The sequence below is a fragment of the Callospermophilus lateralis genome, chromosome 5, assembly GCF_048772815.1.
Source record: "Callospermophilus lateralis isolate mCalLat2 chromosome 5, mCalLat2.hap1, whole genome shotgun sequence".
Taxonomy (NCBI): domain Eukaryota; kingdom Metazoa; phylum Chordata; class Mammalia; order Rodentia; family Sciuridae; genus Callospermophilus; species Callospermophilus lateralis.
Genome location: NC_135309.1, coordinates 78893786 through 78910771, shown reverse-complemented (window position 1 = coordinate 78910771; position 16986 = coordinate 78893786). Strand labels below are relative to the sequence as shown.

The following is a 16986-nucleotide window of genomic DNA, read 5'->3' as shown; positions in this document are numbered from 1 at the left end:
TGGGAGTTGCCCACACTGTATCTCCACCAGGTTTGGAGATGACAGGAGTGGTAAGGTTGTTTTGTGCCTATGTTGACCTTTGAGAAAACAATTTCAGCATTGATATATATATATTTGGAAATGAAATCAGATTATATTAGGAGGGAGTGGGTAGAGAAGAAGTAGAAATATAAAAACAACAACAACAACAACAACAACAACAAAAAAACCCCAAACCCTTATTTGAGATAATGGGCTATTTTAAAAAAAGAAGAAATAAAAGAATAGCAATTAGAGGAATCAATGGGGTGAAATGTTTTTTGTTTGTTTTTAAACAAAGCTGGAGGAAATAAGAAAGAAGAAAAACTGAAAGACAAGAAGAGAATACAAATTCTGGAAACTTGCAAGGACGTGTAAGAGGGAGCTTTCTCAACATCACAGGCCTTATTTGTGTAATACAGAAATACAGCCTCCAACATTCATGACGATCTTGCCCTCCATCACTTCCTCTTCTTCCTCTTTGTCCTTTACTTTCTTGTCTTTCTCTCTTTAGTTGACTTACTATCTCAGTTGGGCTTTGTGTACAGAGGACATATAAATGTAAAAGATGAATTTCTCAGAACCTGCACCCCAACCCTGAGATAATCACCACTGTCAATAATTTGGTGAATATTTCTACAGATTTTTTTGTATGAATACAAATGCAGATTGCTATTTTTACAATAATTTATTTTTACAAATATTAAATCAAAATATTTCAGTAATTACTTTTTTTCTGCTATAATTATAAGTTTTACTATATCTACCATATCTATTTTTTAGGGGTAGTACTGACTAGTCATTAAGAGAGAGCATTCTGGAATCAGTCAGACTGGGTTCAAGTCCTGGCTAAGCTACTAGAGTCAGTCTTCTCTTTGCACAGTTCTATTATATGGGAATGTCAATTGCCATCGTTTAGATAAATAACACCATTTTTCCAACAACACAGTTCAGAGATTTTAGTGGCCATAATATATTGACTCCAATTTCATGAAGAACAAATGTTGCTGCTATTTCTTTAGGCTACAAATCACTACATAAATGATGACTACATATTATAACAAATGACCAATGCATCACTTCTCTTAGTTGGTGACTGATCACTTACCATCTTTTACTCAGTTCAGGCATGCCAAAACATGGTTCCATTGCCTCCTTGTCTCCCATTGATAAACTCATGTGGCATTTGACAAAAATTGATAATCAAAGAGAATTGACTAGCAAAGGTGAAAATGCAGCAGGGAAACAATACTAGAAGTAAAATTTGAACAGAATATAAAAAAAAAACTACCATAGAAATATTGACACTATTGCCATTTAAGTAACTCTAAGATAGGCATCCAGGGGAACTTACTAAAAGCATACTTATTCACTCAAAGGAGGAAAGTGGTTGTGATGGAAAAGATGATGTCCTAGAGAAAGTGACACCAGCAAAAGCTTCACATCACAGGAACTCTAATATTTTACAATATTGAAAGCACAAAGGATAAAATAATAGAAGATGATCCACACTTTAAAAGAAGTAATATGAATTGCCAAGGAATAGAAAAGATACCTGCTTCATAGTACAAATTACATAAGAAACAGTTTGAGTTGAGTGTTCAAACTACTCCTGATGAGTGCTTTTACAAAGAAGTAAAACCCTTTAATTCTCAATGTTTATGACATTTAAAATTAGAGTTTACCACAACCACTAACAAGATATAGTACTTGGTGCAGTGATGCACACCTGTAATACCAGCTATTCAGGAGGCTGATGTTAGAGGATTGCAAGTTCAAGCCCAGGGTGAGCAAGATAGAGTACTTGGTGCAGTGATGCACATCTGTAATACCAGCTACTCAGGAGGCTGAAGTTAGAGGATTGCAAGTTCAAGCCCAGGCTGAGCAACTTAGCAAGACTTACTCTCAGAATAAAAATTTAAAATAGGGTTATGAATGTAGCTCAGCAGAAAGTGTTTGACTAGCATGCATGAGGCCATGGGTCCAATTCCCAGTACCACAAGAAATTAAAAAGTAAAATATAAAAAAGAAGAAAATACACAGGTATTTTCTATTTCTATTTAATCATTGCAAAGAAATGTCCTTGTATTAACTTCTACTTGTTCCCACCTAGTGCCTGTCCCCTAGCAATCATTGATCAGTTCTCTATTTCCAGTTTGTCATTGAGGATGGTATATAAATGCAAACATACAATATTTAACTATTTGAAATTGGTAATTTTCACCAGGCATAATTACCTTGTGACCCATTTTGAGGTGTTTGCCTCAATAGTGCATTCCTTTTTATTGCTCAGTAGTATTCCATTTTATAGGTATACCAGGGTTTTTTTAAACTATTATTCACTCATGGAAGGACATTATGTTGTTTCTAGTTTTTGAAAGTTGGAAATAAAACTGTCATTAACTTCATGTACAGGTTTTTGTGTGAACATAAGTTTTCATTTCTTTGAGATAAATGGCAAAGAATTTTTCAGCTGGGTTATTTGACAGATGCATACTTAGTTTTATAAGAAACTGCTAAATTATGTTTCAAAGTGGCTCTACCATTTTACATTCTTACCAGTAATATATGAATTGTGCAATTTCTCTTCATCCTAGCCAACATTGGTATTATAATTTTTTATTTTAGCCATTTTGATAGGTATGCAATGAAATCTCATTATAATTTTAATTTGCATTTCCCTAACAACCAACATTGTTGAACTTCTTTTCATGTACTTTTTATTCCTATCTCATCCTTGGTAAAATATCTCTTCACATCTTTGCCCATTTTCTAATTCCATCATTTGTGGTGACATTTTTTGTTTGTTTGTTTCTGCTTTTGAGATCTGAGAGTTCTTTAGATTCTTTTTTTTTTTTTCAAATTGGTATATTTCAATTATCAAAATGGTGGGTTTCATTGTAGCATATTCATACATATAAAAACACAATTTGATAAATTTGATTCTCCAATATTCTGGATAAAATTCTTGAGTATTTGATTCACAACTACTTTTCTCTTGTCTATACCTTTCCCTTCATCTTCTAAACAGGGTCTTTCACAAAGAAAGTTCTCAAATTTTGTGTTTTTTCTTGTTTTGGTACAGGAATTGAACCAAAGGGCACTTTATTACTGAGCCACATTGTCAGTACCTTGAAAAAGAAATTTTTTTTTTTTTTTTTGAGACATAGTCTTGCTAAATTGCTCAGTAAGGGCCTCACTAAGTTGCTAAGATTGGCTTTGAATTTGTAATCCTGTTATTCAGTCTCCCAAACTACTGGAATTACAGGAGTGCGCCCCCACAACCAGCAAACTTTCAATTTTTGATAAAGTCCAGTTTCAAATTTTTTCTTTATGATATTCTTACTGATATTTAAGTGCTCACACATTAAGAAAATCAGATATATTATAAATCTATTTTTATAAAAAATATTTTGTTTTATATAAAAATCTTTTTATATAGATTTCTTCATCTTAATCTGTTATTTGTTTCTTAAATCACCTTAAATTTTTTTCTTTGGCTTCTTGGATATACTGATTTTGTTCAGCACCCCAAAATGTAATTCTTTACAAAACATTTTCAATTATTGACCTCTCACTACATTTTTCTCTATTTGTCCTCCCTCACTCCCCGCAACTGATCTCACAGCCTTAGCTATCACTTATATCTTTAACTTGTATTTCTAGATCCAGACTGATTGGACATTTTTACATAACTATCATTTCATGGCTAAAACTTGAATGTCCCAAGGGAAATTAGTGTTCTTTCCTAAGGACAGCTCCATCATCCTAGGCAGGAAACTGTAGTAGCATGTTAAACTTTTTCCTTTTTCTTATAAATATATTCACAGTCACAAATTCCTACTGATTTTTTAAATATATATTTGTATTTGTTCTAATTAGTCACACATGACAGTAAAATGCATTTTGACACATCATACATAAATGGAGTATAACTTCTGATTCGTCTAGTTGTACATGATGTAGAGTTACACAGGTCATGTAATCATAAATGCACATGGGGTAATAATGTCTGATTCACTCTACAATCATTTCTACCCCTATTCCCCCTTTTCTCCTTTCACTCACCTCTGCCTACTCCAAAATACCTCTATTTTCCTCACCTCCTACTGACTTAATTTTGCAGAATCTTTTAAATCTGCCTCTCCATGGTTCAGATGCTAGTCATCACTAATTTGAGCTGGTATAGTTGCCTTCTAAACAGTGCTCCTGTATTTCCTCTCTTTCAATACATTCTCTCTCTCTCAAGTAGAAGCAGGATTTATTCTTTTTATTTTTTTCTTATTCCCATCCCCCAGTCCTTCCCTTCATTCCCTTGTGTAATCCAATAAACTTTTATTCTTCCCCTCCCCACTCCCCTTATTGTGTATCAGCATCCACATATCATAGAGAACATTCAGCCTTTTATTTTCTGGTATTGCCTTATCTCACTTAGCATGATAGTTTCATCCATTTACTGGCAAATGCCACAATTTCATTTTTCTTTATGGTTAAGTAATATTCTATTGTGTATATGTATCACATTTTCTTTATTCATTCATCTATTGAAGGGCATTTACATTGGTTCCACAGCTAGGCTATTGTAATTGAGTCACTATAAACATTGATGTGGCTGTGTTACTATAGTATGCTGATTTTTAGTCCTTTGGGTGTAAACCGAGCAGTGGGATAGCTAGATCAAATGGTGGTTCCATTCCAAATTTCCTGAGGAAACTTCATACTGCTTTCCAGAGTGGTTGTACCAATTTTCAGTCCCACCAGCAGTGTATGAGTGGACCTTTTGCCACATCTTCTTCAACATTTATTGCTACTTGTATTCTTGATAATTGCCATTCTGACTGGAGTGAGATGGAATCTTAGTACAGTTTTAATTTGCATTTCTCTAATTGCTAGAGATGTTGAACATTTTTTCATATATTTGTTGGCCATTTTGACACGTCATACATAAATGGAGATTGTATTTCTTCTGTGAACTGGCTGTTCAGTTCTTTAGTCCATTTATTGATTTGGTTATTTTATTTTATTTATTTATTTAATGCTCTATATCTGAGGTGCATGTGGCATAGAGATTAATGCTCTATATCTGAGGTGCATGTGGCACAGATTTTCTCCCAATCTATAGGTTCTCTCTTCACATTCTTAATTGTTTTCTTTGCTGTGAAGAATCTTTTTCATTTGATACCATGCCATTTATTGATTCTCAATTTTACCTCTTGTGCTTTAGGAATCTTGTTGAAGAAGTTAGTGCCTAAGTTGACATGATAGAGAGTTGGGGCTACATTTTCTTCTAGTAGGCACAGGTCTCTGGTCTAATGGACCACTTTGAGTTGAGTTTTGTGCAGGGTAAGAGATAGGGGTTCAATTTAATTGAACTATGGATTTCCAGTTTTCCCAGCACCATTTGTTGAAGAAGCTATCTTTTCTCCAATGTATGTTTATGGCGCCTTTGTCTAGAATGAGATAACTGTATTTATGTGGATTTGTCTCTGTCTCTTCTGTTCCACTGGTCTTCATATCTATTTTGGTGTCAATACCATGATGTTTTTGTTACTATAGCTCTGTAGTATAATTTAAGGTCTGGTATTGTGATGCCTCCTGTAGAAGCAGGATTTTAATACAACATTGAAGTCTAGTATTTTCTAGTTATAACGAACAAATATTTCTCCACCCTAATCAGCAAACTTTTTTTTTTTTTTGGATCAGGATGCAAATATCCAGTTGCCCTTCCCAATCCCCAAATCCTTTTGTGCCAAGAAGAAGCTGATCCCAGGAAAGCAGCACAAGTCACTCAAGACCTGGAGAACTCCCATGCATTCATTTTTAGAAAGTTATAGAAGGATATGTTCTACAGAAATTAGATGGTTAATCCAGAAAATAAATGATGAGACACCATAGCAAACAGAGTCTTTATTCAGGAACGCAGAAGTTCAAAGGATCATCACCTCAGGCCAGTTCCAGGAAAACTGTGCAGTAGACTTTATATTATCAGTTCTTCCATGAACACGTTTTGAGTTTTTCAATTTCATTCTCCAATTCTTTACAATTTGATTTAGCTTTCTATAATAGTATCATTTGCTTCTCGGCGAACTTGATGAGATCTGCTTTGGGTAATGTTTCCAGCTTGCCATTCTTCAGAGAGCCTGCTAGTCAAGTTTTTTTTTTTTTTTTTTTTTTCACTTTAGATGTCCTGGTTCCAGTGGAGAGGCCACCCATCCTGAATAGGATCCTCCATTCCTATGCTGGTTGGGGACCAGTAGCCCAGAAGAGGCCTCAGTGTGGCCCCCTGGGCTCAATCCATCCTTTACATTTTTATCAATATTGTCTTCCTGGGGCACAGTCCAAAAGTGGAATTCACCCTCTCAAAAATTCTACGACAAGGCTGGGGTATAGCTTAGTGGTAGAATGTTCACCTAGCACATGTGAGGCACTGGGTTTGATCCACAGCATCGCATAAAAATAAATAAATAAGATAAAGGTATTGTATCCATGGACAACTAAAAAAAATTTAAGAAAAATTAAATAAAAATGACTAAATTAAATAAATACAAAACCTGAATAGTTCAATAATCATGAAAGAGTTAGGAAAATATTTATCATTTGAAAAGGGATGAGGCCTAGCACTAGTTACTATAGAAAGAAAAAAAATGAACACTTGCTCTCCACTTACAATGAACCACAAAAAACCCCAAAAAGTTAAGTGTTCAAAACCATCTGTAAAAAGATTCACTTTCATAGATTGGACCAGGCAAAGCAAGGGAGTGAGACTGGGCAGGTTTTTGTTTGTTTCTTTATAATTTCCCCCAAATATAGTAACTTAAAATAATAGATTAAACACAGAGCTGTGTTTGTGTGCGGGAGTGGGGTGGAGGAGTTTGCATTGTTTTTGTGCTCTGGAAACCTCCAGATGGCAGCATTTTACTTTGGAAGAAGATATTCGGTGCCTGCAAGATACCTCCTGCTTTTCCTTCATAAAGGTACCCAAAAGTCAGGTTGTCAACAGGAGGAGGGAAGGGGAGACAAGGTGGTAGATGTGTTTCAAAATATTCTGACCTTTCATACTTTCCCCCAATTTGCCATCCAAAGAGAACCTTTAAATTGGCAGTTCTGGCAGGCAGTTCCTCTACAGTCCTTATAGAAACAGCTATTTTGTTCTTGCTGCATTTGTACCACTATAGTTAAATAGTCATTTTTTTTTCTGTTGCCAACACACCATTTGCCCAGAAACAATTTTTGTTTTTCATCTTGGAAATTAGACAGTGAAGAGTCAACATTACAATACTGCAGTAACATCGGCCTCACCCAGACTGCTGAAATGGCCTCTGTAGAGGCTCTTCTCCAAACTGTTTATCACGTCATCAGCTATTTCTAACATCTAGGGCTTCTCATCACAACTGAAGTAAACCAAAACTCCTTAAAAAGATCCTAGAGAAGACCCTATAGAGCCTGACCTTCTCCACTTCCTTGATCTCCTCTATCATCCTCCCTCTTGTCTGCTTATTTTGTCCTAACCACCTGATCTTGGTTCCTTGAACAGAATGGGCTTTTTCCTACCTCAGGGCCTTTGTACCTCCTGACTGTCTCTCTGGTTTTTGCATGTCCCATCTCCCTATTGAAGCCTCTTCTCAGGTGTCACTTCTTCAGAGAGTTCTTCCCTGATCACTTTCTTCCTTTCCCCACCTTATCCTGTTCCTCTCTCATTGGAAGAAAAAAGTGCCTAATAATTTTATTGCCTGTCTTTGTCAAGCATAATACAATTTCATTGAGGATTGGGACTTTGTTTTTTGCTTAAATTAATTAATTCTATTTAAAAAAATTTGTGGTGCTGGGGCTCAAACCCACGGCCTCACACATGCTTGGCAAATGCTCTTACCACTGAGCTACATACCCAGCCCAACCAAGGCTTGCCTAACGTGTATGAGGCACTGGGTTCAACTCTCAGCACCACATATAAATAAATTAATAAATAAAGTAAAGATCCATCAACAATTGAAAAAAAAATTCCCCACAAAGATATCACTAAAACAAAAGTGTTCAGATAAATAATAGCAGTTATATATGTTTAGCATTTACATAATTTAAAAAATTGAAATTAGCATTAGATTATTCAATAAGAGATCCATGGAATCAATTCTTAAATGAAGTTGCCTTTACTGAGAAGTTATACAAGTTACAAAAAGAACTTATAATCTATTTCAAAAAAAGTATCTGCATTACTAATCCTGGATGATATTTTGTCTGCAAAACAGTGCTGAGGCATAGAATATTCAGGCTGCAAAGAGAAGAGTGTAAATGCTTAAGATGTAAGTTCAATTATGGTTCTGTCCCCATTACAGCTCCTTTTTTGGTAAGAGCAATATACTTTGTCTCCAATTGCTAAATGGAATTGCATCCAGATGTAAGTATGTGGAAAGAGAAATTCTGAAAAGTTCTTGGTAAATAAAAAACAATTCATATAATATTATTTCCATTTATATGAATCTGGTTTTACTAATGACATTTGATTTGGTTTTGCTAGTGTGTAGAATCCCATATTAAAATTATAATAAATAATATTCTGTTTTGAAGCATTAAAATAATTCCATAACTTCTTTAATAACAATGATCTTTAAGCACAAGAATATTATATATCTTCTTTGAAGTGAGTTAGTTTGGTACTTCAATTTTTCATAGTTCCTTACTGAGTATTCCTATCATTTTTCTAAATACCTATTAGCCTAATTTTAATTTTTTAAATTTAAATATGAGTTTGGTTATTTTGTTATACATATCACATTATAACTAATAGTAACACTTTCAATCTATTCATTGTTTACAATGTGCTTGCACTGTGCCAAGCACATTTGTATAACTTGATTAATACTCAATAGCCAGTTTTAGAACCCAGATGACGTTTATAATGAATTTTCTTGCCTTCTTTTTTCAAATAATGAGCAACTTTTTTTTTTTTTTTTTTTTTTTTAACACATAAACTCTGGTAAAAAGCCATTACTGGTCCTTTTAAAGAAAATCCAACATTTCAACTGAGAAAAATAGTGACTATTATTTACTCACTAAATACTATTTAAGAAGTTTCCTAAAACACAACATGAAAAAATCCAACATGCATTTTTAATTTCAGTACAATGAATTTAAGACAAAGTATGCAGGGTACACACATCAAAGCTTGATTACAAATTATCATGGTCATCCAACATCACCATCTTCTTTTTCACATTTTCTTTTCCTTTCATGCATTTGATGATTCATTGGCAGTATTTTGTTATGGTACCATATTAGTGCTAATAAGAATGTTTTGCAGGCTTTTAAAGCAGAGGACTGTGAAGTAGGCATCTATACTGCAAACCTTTGCCCTGTGAGAAACATTGAAATTCCCACTTTACTTGAGACAGGCATGGTTTGTGAGGTTGGTGTGCCTGGTGTGGTAGTATTTGGTCCACTAGTAAATGAACCAGCATTTAACTACAAAACTGAGAAATCTCTCTGGGGAGAAGTAAAAGACTGGTCAGCTTGACACTAGATTGCCAATTGAATTACACATTATCTGCATTGACAGTAACTTTCTTAGTATGGCTTGAATAAATTTTAGCATCATCTAGAATTGTGGTTATGTATTAGAAGGCAAACTCCAATATCTGATTTGGACCTCTTGGCTGATATTCTGTAATCCCCATATCCTTCAGGATTTGTGCCATCATCTGTGCATCTTTTGGGAAAAGTCCTCTTGCCAGATTCCATGATATTCAATGATCAAACTTCTCAAGCTAAATCACCCACATTAATGTATTTCAGTCCTGATCGTGTGGTTTTTCTAACCTCTTCAGTATTTGAGCCAAATGTTTGGATACAGCATAGTCCTCTTCTGTGACAGTATGAGCAGTTTTCAGTAGCTAACTTTTCTAACTTTTCAAGCACTGACTTACAAATGAAGTTTGTTAGCACAGTATAAGTGGGGTTTTATCTGAACTAAATGACTACAACTTTTAACGAATGGAAACATGCAGCATTACAAATTAAATCAAATTAGAATAACTCAGTGCAGGAAAATATGGAAGCCTTTTCATAATTTATCTTCATTCTGTATTCTTGTCATTTAAAGATATTATTCTGACAACATTGTTCTCAGTATATTTGTAAAGCTACAAAGTCAGCTATATGCATGACTTGCAGTTATTTTCACAATAAGCATTGCCCATATGAATTTCATCTGTGGACTGTTGTGGCAGTGTTTGATAGCAATGCCTCTGTCCTCTATGCTAAAGGTTGCCTTTGCCCAAATAATCACATTTCTGACTGCCATAGTCTGAGTTTTCTATTGCTGATGTAATGTCTTATAATCTGCATTTGATATACTTCAGTATATACTCATGCTTGCCTTGCTTGACTCAGCACAGTTTTTAGTTCACAGTGGGGAAATTATTTTGATGAAGAACCCAAAATGTTCTAGGTCATGTGACAAGATGGCAACTTATTCTTCTGTTATTCTAAGGCATAGTTTATTTCAGCATCCATATCCCTATCTTGGGGTAAAATCAATTCCTTTGGGGAACCACCCTCTTTATTGGTTCATCTGAAGCCCATGCTTCAGCTGGAGTTGACCTATTCCCTAGAGTTAGTGGTTGTGAAGCCAGATTTAAAGACAGGTAGTTGGTGTAGCTAGGTAAATCGGGTCTGATGTAAAGTCTAATAGAGAAAACTGGAGCCCAATCTAAAAAAGAAAATGGAGTCCTATCTGAGTCTGGGGAAATCAGAAACTACACCTGGGAGACTGAAATGTTAATGTTCCCAGAACTGTTAATGAAGCAGCTCCCAGCAGATAGAGAGGTGCTTATCAATTCACTTTAGGCCCTTCCTGCTGGGATCCCTCCCGGTGGCTTTGGCCCACCTGTTTTCCATCTTTTGGCCTTCCCACCTTCATCCCCCCATCACATGCAGGATAAAGGGAAATAAGCAAGATAAAGGACAAGAATGTAGGGGGACAAAAAGAAAATCTTAGATATAAAAGGGATGAGACTTCCCCATCCCATGGATTCTGCCTTTCTGATCCCCTTCTGGGAAAGGGGGATAGTGTGTTCTGCTATCCTTTAATGAAGCTTTTTACTTTCTATTCTATACTTGCCTCAGTGTGCTTCTCTGGTGTTATACTTCAGCATTCGAGGGAGCAAGGATTCGTCATGGTAACCAGTGGTATCAGTTGGTCTACAACAACTGAGAGAAATATATGTCCTGACTATAGAGAGTAGTTTTAGAATAGGCCTATGACCAAGCAGGACAGTTAGCCATGAACATCAGGCTTGGACTTTGTGCTGGACCCTTGAGAAGAGAAACTCTCTTTTTTTGGGGGGGGGGTTGCTAAAACCAGACCTTCCAGTAGTTTTATTATTATTATTATTATTTTAATCACTTAAGTCAGCTTCAGAATGAAAGTAATATGGGGGAAAGTTTAGATAGAAGGTTAAGAATATATAAACTATATATTGTTTGAGCACCTAAATCTACCTGAAGCTGAAGGTAAATACTTAACATTAGTTTAAGTTAGTTGTGTTGGTTTTCATCCTTTGAAACCAAAAGAATCTTGAATGAAAAGTGAGGGAGCATTACAATCCAAATCTCAAGAGCTGCTATATGGCTATATTTACCTTTCCAAGAATGTAAAGTCATTTCAAGGGCTGGGGATGTAGCTCGGTGGTAGAACACTTGTCTAGCAGGTGTGAGTCCCTGAGTTCAATCCCCAGTACTGTGGAAAAAAAATTCCAGTCATATTGAAGATCTCTTTTAATATTAAAAAAGGCAAGTTTGGACATATCTCTGAAAATCAGCAAGTAGGCTGCAGGTCGCTGATGCTGTTTTGAAGTTTTTCTTTATTGTCCTTTATCTTTTTCATAAAACTGGAGTAGCAGAAAGGGATGACTAGGGAAATGCTGGTGCTACATCATCATGTTGGCTCCACAATTTAAAAAAATTTTTTTTAAATTATTGATGAACCTTTATTTTATTTATTTTTATGTGGTGCTGAGGATTGAACCCAGTGCCTCACACATGCTAGGCAAGCACTCTACCACTGTGCTACAATCCTAGCCCCTTGGCTCTACGATTTTAAAATAAATCTTAGGATTTGATTAAGTAATTAATAGAAAGGGAAATCCCAATTGAGGTACCAAAGAGTCCCCATGTAATACAAATGCTTTTGAATTTAGTCTCTGCTTTCTAGATTTGTGATAATGGTCAAGTTACTTTACTTAGCTATAAATACCTTATATTTATAATAGGAATAATAAAAAAGCCTGATAGAGCTTTTTTCTTTAAAAAAAAAAAAGCCAAACAGTTTAATCTTAGGAACAAGCTTAGAATTGTGCCAGGCATAATAATCACTCAAAATACATTGATTATGATTACTATTCCTTGCTAATTTTAGGCATCATAAGATTTGGTTCCAGATTCTCACAGAATGACGCCATTCTCACCTGTTTCTCAGCCACATTTGGACTTGGATCTGAATACTCAAAGTACAAATGCTATACTCTAGACTAGACCTTAGCACATTCAGTTCTTCTGGGTTAATGGTTAATACAGAAAGGCAACAAAGCATGACTGCCATATCAGGATTGTATTCACAATTTCCATTTTTATATGCTCACTTAGACCAGTTTGTATGATATGAAATCAATGAGAAAAGAACTGTGTTGGCAAGAAATCTGCCTGGTTAAAAAAAAAAAAAAAAAAGACATTTCTTAGATGTCTTAATGCCTTTAAACACTGTTATTTAAAAGTTTGTCATTTCCCTGCAAAGCTTAGAATATTACAAGGAATAATATTGTAGTTATGTAATAGGAAGATATCGTAGTTATACAATACCCTTAATTCAGCTCTCTTAAAAAATATTATGTGTCTTATGTAAGCATAACCACATATATTGATAAACTAAGAAAAAGGATATAAATATCTAAAATTGGTCAGAAAATAAGAGAAAAATTTGCCCTTTTTTTGCAAAATTTTAAGCTATTCTCTTTTGGATAATCTTCTACCATATAAGTTTGTATTATATTAAAATTATTAGAGAGTAAAAATAAAGTATTAAATAATTGAGTGAAGTTTTTTTCTGCTGAGATAATTGATCTCTGTTTCAAAAAACAATTACATGTATCTCTCAATTTATGGCTGCTCTTAATACTTTTTTTTTTTTTTTTTTTTGCTTCCTTTGTCATTGTCAGACTGTCCTCTACACATATTACATCTGTCAGAATGCCTGAGTCTAGAAGCTACCCTTTTAATTCTTGCTTCTAATCTGCAATGGAGAGAGAAATTGAATTTTCTCTGAAAAAAGTGAGAAGGCTCTGAGAGTCAGTTTTCTAATGGTAACTGGGGTGCTCTTAGTTTGAGTGTTTGTGATTTTTTTTCCCCTCTAGGTTGCTTTTCAGCTCACTTCTAGTTTTTTCAACCATGTCTACATAGGGATGTGACCTGTGGTCAAGTGTGATGCTTTTGTAACAAATGTAATTTTTCAGGGATGTTTTATGTAGCTAAAATTCACACTTACACAATTATGGTGTTTAATAATAAGAAAAAAATCCAGAATCTATATTTCATATTGATTGTTCTTCCAAACTGGCCTTCTCCCCCTTCTCTAGCCAATAGACTACAACCATGGGCTTTATTGTTATTTTCTGAATACATCTTGCTTACTTTGGGCCAAAGTTAATCTTTTAAATTCTGCCTTTGAATTAAGTCAAATTTTCCAAACTCTCTCAATGTTCTCATATATCCAAAGTCATCTCACATACTAATATCTCCATGACTCTTAAGTCTGAACCATGTGAAGCACTCCCTGTTCTAGTTGTCTGTAATTAGTCTTTCCCATGTAATGTGGGAAACTAGTCAAATACTACCATTCTGTACCTGGGGCTGTAAGTGCTTGGCATATCTAAGCATACTGTATATCTGCTCCCAGCAAATACACATTCCTTCCATAGCATGCAGAAAAGAATATTATTAACATGCCTTATATATTCTTCCCATCATCTTGTCTTATATTAGTAGAAAGATGTTGATATCTATTCAGTCAGGGATGACCAAGTAGCACCAAATGGCTAGTAATTTGAGCAAAATTGGATGCCCTTGTTTGTACCTTTGCTTTGTTTCTCCTCAGATAAGCCTTCTTTGTGTGATGGTATCTAGACATCATCATGTTACATTGGAGTGGGTAGAAAAAATGATTCCTCCATCACTAATGTACATCTGCACAGGATTTAAGGGAAAAGTGGGCTCAGAGGATCTACTATGCATACACAGTATGCATCTATTATGCATACATAGTAACTGAGGTAACAGGTTCATCTGTGAATAATAAAGCTTTCAAGCATTTTTTCAGATACAGGCTTTCTTGTTTCAGATATATTGTTTAGATACATGATTAATATAGTTCCCTAACTGAAGATCCTTTGTATTTTTAATTTTGAAAGAACATCTTTTATAATTCTGTTATTCCCATCTCAATATTTATGTTTTGTCAAAGGGGCCCGTTTTTAATATCTTTCCTCTCTGTTTTGAAACAACTCTAATGGAAAATTTCCTCCTCCTCCTCCCTTCCCCCTCTCCCTCCTCTTCCTCTTCCCTCCTCCTCTCCTCCTCCTCCTCCTCCTCCTCCTCCTCCTTCTTCTTCTTTTTCTTCTTGTATATTCCAGATGAAGCTTATTTTACTCTTATTCTAACCACTTGTTAATGAGTCACACTGTCCCTTGGGTTTTCTTGACCCAAATTCCAAGTGTTTTTTTCTTCATCTTACAATCTGGTTAACTGCTACTAAAGACAAATAAAGTTTTTCCTGAAGATAAAATAGTTATCAGCAGTCTCCACTTAATAATTCATAGAACACAGCAAAGGATTCAATGGTATTTGAGTTGTGTGGTTACAACAGATGCTAATGATGGTATAGTTAAAAGAGTCTCTATTCAGCCCAATTAAATTAGCTTTATGCTGAGGAAATTTCTGCTCTAAATGTGTACATTTTTCAGTGTAGGCAGACATTTCAATCCACCTGCTCCCTCAGGAAGAGAGAAAATGGAATGGCAGCTTCAATACTGTGCATAAAGTCTGAAGGCGAAGAACTCACATTTCTATAGAGTCAGTGTACATCAAACATAGTTATTTATTTATTTTGAAATAATCTCAGAAATTAAAGACAATTATTTGTTCCATTTTATGTTGACCTGGTACCTTTCTTTTCCTGGTAACTAACTAGCCTACAAAATGATACAGAGCATCAACCTGTCATGATTTCATTACCTGTACACCTACATTCTTCCTCAAAGCTTATTATGAAGAGAAGTTAATTACAGATCTGACTAACTACACAAAGCTGACACATATAATATATAAAAAGCTTTTTACTGCCAGATAAATGCTTTCTAAGCTGCAATTATATTGAACAGTAAGTGGTGATACCCAAGGATGGCTAATAACAGGTCTGATTTCCAGTGGATTATACTAAGGTTATGCCCCGGACTCCACCTTCTATTTCAGTGTAGAGGCATGCATTTGAATTAGGTAAAACTTCTTTAGATGACATACCTATGACATCTAAAAATTTACATTTTATGACCCAAAAGGGCAAACAATTAGTATATACTGTGTTTCATATTTAAAATACCTTAAATAACAGGATAATACTGATATTTGGAATTCTTGTAACTTGACATTTCCTCATCTGTTTCTCATGAATAATATGTTAGTTTGTAGAATCTCATAGGAGATTTGAAAATTTGAAGGGAAAATGTTATATAGTAGGAAAGGTTTGAAAAAAGTAGTTCAAATTTTTTATTCTATTATGCTTATAAGCAGCTTTTGGGATCTTATCATTCTGTAAATTTCTCTTAGAGAATTGCTGTTTTTAACTACATTTTTCAGATTATTTGTGGGCTTACTTTCTACTCCTCAGGTATTTCCAAATTGTTTATCATTCTTTGTAGAGGATCATGTGTCAACAATTATGAAAAGATCAAGTTTATTATAACATCAGTTTTGGGGCTGGGGATGTGGCTCAAGCGGTAGCGGGCTCGCCTGTCAGGCGTGCGGCCCGGGTTCGATCCTCAGCACCACATACAAACAAAGATGTTGTGTCCACCGAGAACTAAAAAAAATAAATAAATATTAAAAATTAAAAAAAAAAATAATATCAGTTTTCATTGTGATCACACATTAATGAAATCTTTCTCAAAATTTGAATATACTATTGATTAAAAGATCTAATTCTATAAGATTATTCTGTGAACAGCTTTGGATATCATATTGGCATTAATTTTTCCATTTTCAAAATTTAAAATAAATTCATTGTAATATATAATACATGCATATATGAAATGTTTCAAGAGTTATGAAAAGTATATATAGTTAAAAGCAAGCTTCCCTCCTACTCACCTTGACTCATCACTCATCCAACAGAAGTTGGCAATCACTATTACCAACGTTTTTCATAACTTTTAGGAGATAACTTATGCACATGCACACATATGAAAAAACCATCCATTTTCATATATGCTATGGTTTTTACACCTGTTTTTTCAAATAACAGTATATCTTAGAGATCTATTCATGTTCAATTATTTCACTGAATTTATGGCCGTGTAATTTCTTAACTATATGAAGGACCTATACCCTTTTAGGACATATTTAAAATGAATATATATTTCCTTTCCTGAAAATCAGAATACATGTAGCAATTTATAGCTAAGTGACTTTGGGCAAGTTATTTGAAGCTTCTGAAACTAAGTTTTTCATTTGCACATGGGTAATAACCATATCAAAAGATTTGGGGGAAGGTTGATAGATCAGAGAGTATGACACACCTTAGCTCAGTACATGGCACATCGTACTTCATCTTGAATTGTTTACATATACATTTATCTGTATTTCTATGCCTATATCTATGTTTATAGTTTCACTTGTCTATGTTAATTTCTACAAGAATATCCATAT

At 34.6% G+C, this 16986-nt stretch overlaps 1 pseudogene; it reads right to left on the bottom strand.

Moving 5' to 3' along the window:
• Positions 1 to 9244: 9244 nt before the first annotated feature.
• On the bottom strand, positions 9245 to 16445 carry LOC143400453 (transcription initiation factor TFIID subunit 9-like; annotated as a pseudogene).
• Between the last annotated feature and the right edge of the window lie 541 nt (positions 16446 to 16986).